The sequence below is a fragment of the Camellia sinensis genome, chromosome 7 (assembly GCF_055761805.1).
Source record: "Camellia sinensis isolate YWXY chromosome 7, ASM5576180v1, whole genome shotgun sequence".
Classification (NCBI taxonomy): Eukaryota; Viridiplantae; Streptophyta; class Magnoliopsida; order Ericales; family Theaceae; genus Camellia; species Camellia sinensis.
The window spans coordinates 66,766,641-66,771,137 of record NC_138967.1 but is presented as its reverse complement, the minus strand read 5'-3'; the positions used below and the strand labels follow the sequence as shown (position 1 = coordinate 66,771,137).

The 4,497-nt window shown below is 35.1% G+C and overlaps 1 pseudogene; it reads left to right on the top strand.

Annotated features, from left to right (window-relative positions):
- Window positions 1-241: 241 nt before the first annotated feature.
- LOC114322543 (LRR receptor-like serine/threonine-protein kinase EFR) lies at window positions 242-3,793 on the top strand (annotated as a pseudogene).
- The last annotated feature ends 704 nt before the right edge of the window (window positions 3,794-4,497 follow it).

The window sequence follows — 4,497 nt, the reverse complement described above, 5'->3', positions numbered from 1 at the left end:
AAAACAATACTGAAAATTGAAATTAATTGGACTAAATAAAGACAAAATTATAAATTTCAGATTAAGACCGAGTCAATCAAAATTACAACTAACAAAATAGTACAATGACCAAAGACTAAGAATTACCGATGTAATTTGCCAACCAAAAAAACGAAAAACAAAAACAAAAGTCCCAAGCCTTTGGCTCTATAAATACATATATTTGGCTCTCCATTGATGTATACCAGTTAACCAGCTCCATTTCTCATCATAATAATATTCTATTTTTAACACCAAATGGAGCAAACAAACTCAACTTTTCTCAGTTGTCTACTTAGTACATCTATACTTTGTTTCATTTTCTTTTTCATGAACTCTCTTGAACTGATTACCACTGCCAAGGGCAATCCCAGTTTAGTTCTCACCAATGAGACAGACCATCAGGCACTGCTTGCAATCAAGGATTTGATACAAGGAGATCCTCTGGGTGCCTTAAGCTCATGGAATCATTCAATTCACTTTTGCCATTGGCGAGGAGTCTCATGCGGTCGTTGACATCAACGTGTGATAGTCCTAAACCTGTCATCTCTCTCATTGGTGGGCTCTGTATCTCCTCAAATTGGGAACCTCACCTTCCTCAGGAGGATTTATCTCGGTGACAATAGTTTTCATGGAGAAATCCCACAGGAAATTGGCAAGTTGTTTCGTCTGCAATATCTTAGTCTTGCCAATAACTCTTTCCAAGGCGAATTTCCTACCAATTCGACTCATTGTTCACACTTGAGACATATCAATATGTATGGCAACAATCTAGGAGGTAAAATTCCTACCGAGCTGGGTTCCTTGTCCAATCTCTCCTACTTGATTCTTGGTAGCAATCATCTCACTGGAACTATCCCACTTTCAATTGGGAACCTTTCAAATATACGTGTGCTTTCTCTAATATACAATAATCTAGAGGGAAGCATTCCCACCCAACTTGAGCAGCTTTCCAAGTTGGAGTTTCTTCAGCTATCCACAAACAATTTGTCTGGTATGGTTCCTACTTCGCTTTACAACAGCTCATCAATCTATCTATTCTCTATCGCTTGCAACCAATTGTATGGAATTCTACCACCAAATTTAGGCTTGACCCTTCCAAATTTACTAGGATTTTATGTTGGACTCAATCAATTCAATGGCCAAATTCCATCGTCAATAGCCAATGCTACGAGACTTGTGAAAATTAGTTTAACCGACAATTCCTTTACTGGGTCCATACCTATGAATCTAGGAACCCTTTATGCTTTAGATTTTTTTGCTGCTGCTACCAATTCACTTGGAACAAACCAACCCAATGAATTAACGAGCTTCCTCACTTCTTTATCCAATTGTTCCAATGTACAATTTCTGGATTTGTCTGCAAATCATTTTAATGGTTTGTTGCCCCGTTCTATTGCAAATCTCTCCACCAAGATCATTTGGTTTGATCTAAAAGACAACTATATATCTGGAAACATACCTCTTGGTATTGAGAACCTTGTAAATTTGCAATGCCTCTTTCTAGCTCAGAACTTGCTTACAGGTAGTATTCCGAATTCCATTGGAAAACTCTCCATGTTAGAAAAGCTCTTTCTTCACAACAATAACATTTCTAGAGAGATTCCATCGTCTATTAGAAACTTGAGTAGGCTTGGTGTACTTGGCCTACCAATAAATATGATTGAGGGAAGCATTCCTATTTCTTTAGGCAATTGCACCAATTTACAACAAATTTATCTTGGTTACAATCATCTCACAGGTGCAATACCTTATCAAATCTTTGGTCTATCTTCCCTTATTATTCTATCCTTAAGTCAAAATTACTTAACAGGACTACTACCACAAGAAGTGGGTAACTTGAAAAATCTGGATGGACTATATGCATCAAAAAATAAACTATTTGGAGAAATCCCCGCCACTCTCGACAATTGTGAAGTTTTAGAATTCCTCCACATCGATGGTAACCTTTTCAAAGGTACAATTCCGACGACCTTTAAACAACTAAAAGGTATTCAAGAACTAGATGTTTCTAGGAACAACTTGTCTGGACAGATTCCAAGGTTTCTCGGGGAGTTTCGATTCTTTCAATATCTCAATCTTTCCTACAATATGTTCGATGGTGAAGTTCCGAATGAAGGAGTTTTCAAAAACATTAGTGCCTTCTCAGTTGTTGGAAATAATAAGCTATGCGGAGGAATTAAACTATTGCAATTGCCTGCATGCCCAACGCAAGTCTTCAATAAAAGGAAACAACTTTTCAACCATAGAGTAATAGTTCTAATAGTTACTCTCACTATTGTTCTATTATCATTGTGCATTTTAGCTATTATTTACCGAAACAAAAGGTCAAGACAGCAAGTCAAATTAGCCTCGCCTTTGCAAAACCAATATTTACAACTATCTTTTGGAGAACTTTTTCAAGCAACAAATGGGTTCTCTCCATCCAACTTAATTAGTGAGGGAGGATATGGTTCTGTTTATAAAGGGATTCTCAACTCCAATGAACAAATTATTGCTGTGAAGGTGCTCAAACTGCACAAATGTGGAGCGAACAAGAGTTTTGTTACAGAATGTGAAGCATTGAAGAACATTCGCCATCGAAATCTTGTCAAGATAATTATAGCTTGCTCAAGCATTGATTTTAAAGGCAACGACTTCAAGGCTTTGGTCTTTGAGTTCATGGAAAATGGGAGCTTAGAAAATTGGTTACACCCAAGTCTTTTGGAGCAACATGAACCTAAGAATTTGAACTTTGTTCAAAGGCTAAACATTGCCATTGATGTGGCATGTGCATTGGATTATCTTCATCATCATTGTGAAATGGCTTTTATTCATTGTGATTTAAAGCCAAGTAATATTCTTCTTGATGGTGATTTGTGTGCCCATGTTAGTGATTTTGGCTTGGCAAAGATTTTTTCAGCAACCAATGGAATTTCTATTCATCAGCAATCAAGTTCAATTGGGATCAGAGGAACAATTGGCTATGTTGCCCCAGGTATATGTTTGTTGCTTCTTACATTGAAATTGATTAAGAAATATTATTTATTATTGTTTGTGGCTTCTTACACTGAAATTGATTAAGAAATATTATTTTGTTACATTATATTATTATCTTGCGGTGAACTAAAAGCCAATTACGAGATTATATAGAAATTAAGCCTTGTTTTAGAAATGACTTTCCTTGACTTTGCCTTATTGTTTGTGTAGCTACCACAACAAATTAAATCAACCATTGTCCTACCCCCATGGTATTTGAACATAGATTTTAACCCTTGAAATAATTTTATCTGTTGAAATGTTGAACTTTTTTTTTTTTCAGCAAAAGAAATACAACTTACTAGTTCAACAATCATACCAAAATTTTAAAATTTGGACAGTTTTTTCACTCTTTCATATTGTAGAGTATGGTATGGGTGGGGAGGTATCAACGCAAAGTGATATGTACAGTTACGGAGTGTTACTACTAGAAATGTTCACAGGAAAAGAACCAACAAGTAACATGTTTATAGGTAATGTAAACCTCCATAGCTATGTAAAAATGTGTCTTCCAGAGCAAGTAATGCAGATCGTTGATCCCCAAATCATATTGGAAATGGAAGAGGAGCCAAGTAGGAGCATGCAAAGTAGTACAACCAACATTTCTAAACTAGAGGCTTGCCTAGTACCAGTCTTTCAAATTGGAGTTTCATGTTCTACTGAAATGCCAAGTGAAAGAATGAGTGTGAAAGATGTTCTCAAAGAACTCCATAAGATTAGAAATGTATTTCTTGGGGTTAGGGGACAAAGGCATTAGGATGGAAGAAGAAATAATTCTTAACTAAAGCCGCAAGTGTAGGTTGTTTTGATGTTATAGAATTTTCTTTTCCTCAATTTTCTTCTCCCCCCTCTTTTCTTTTTTGAATCTGTAATTGTTAAGCTAGAAAAGGCATGGAAGTGGTTGTACTTGTGGCATTATCATCAAATATTTATAACTAGTTAAGGTTTCTATATGTTTATATGTATGCCTTCTCTATCTAGTTTTGTCATAGTTTCGTTTTTTGGTTTATGCTGTCAAGTAGTTCTATTGTACATAAGAGAGCTTGGCTGAAAACAAAAAAAATTGATGCCATAGAAGCTAAGAGAGAGAGAGAGAGAGAGAGAGGAAAAAAAAAGAGGATTTAGCTGATAATATGATGGATTATGAAGTTATCATACATCAAATACTAACCTATATCACTCATATAAATTATTGAGCAAGAGGAAAAATATTTCATTCATGTTGATTTCACTCTCATCATATATTAATCTAAAACTTAATCCGATGGTGAAATGGTATTAGTGACATATTAGTTAAATGCAAAATTAAAACTTAATCAATGTATATAGCTAATGGAAAATATGAATAATCTTTATGAGGAAAACAAAAATTTACTAGTAGAAAGTGTTAAAATAAAAAACACAATGCTAGCAACAATCTTCTAGTGTAATAAAAAATCCCAAACTGCAAGTTAGTATAAC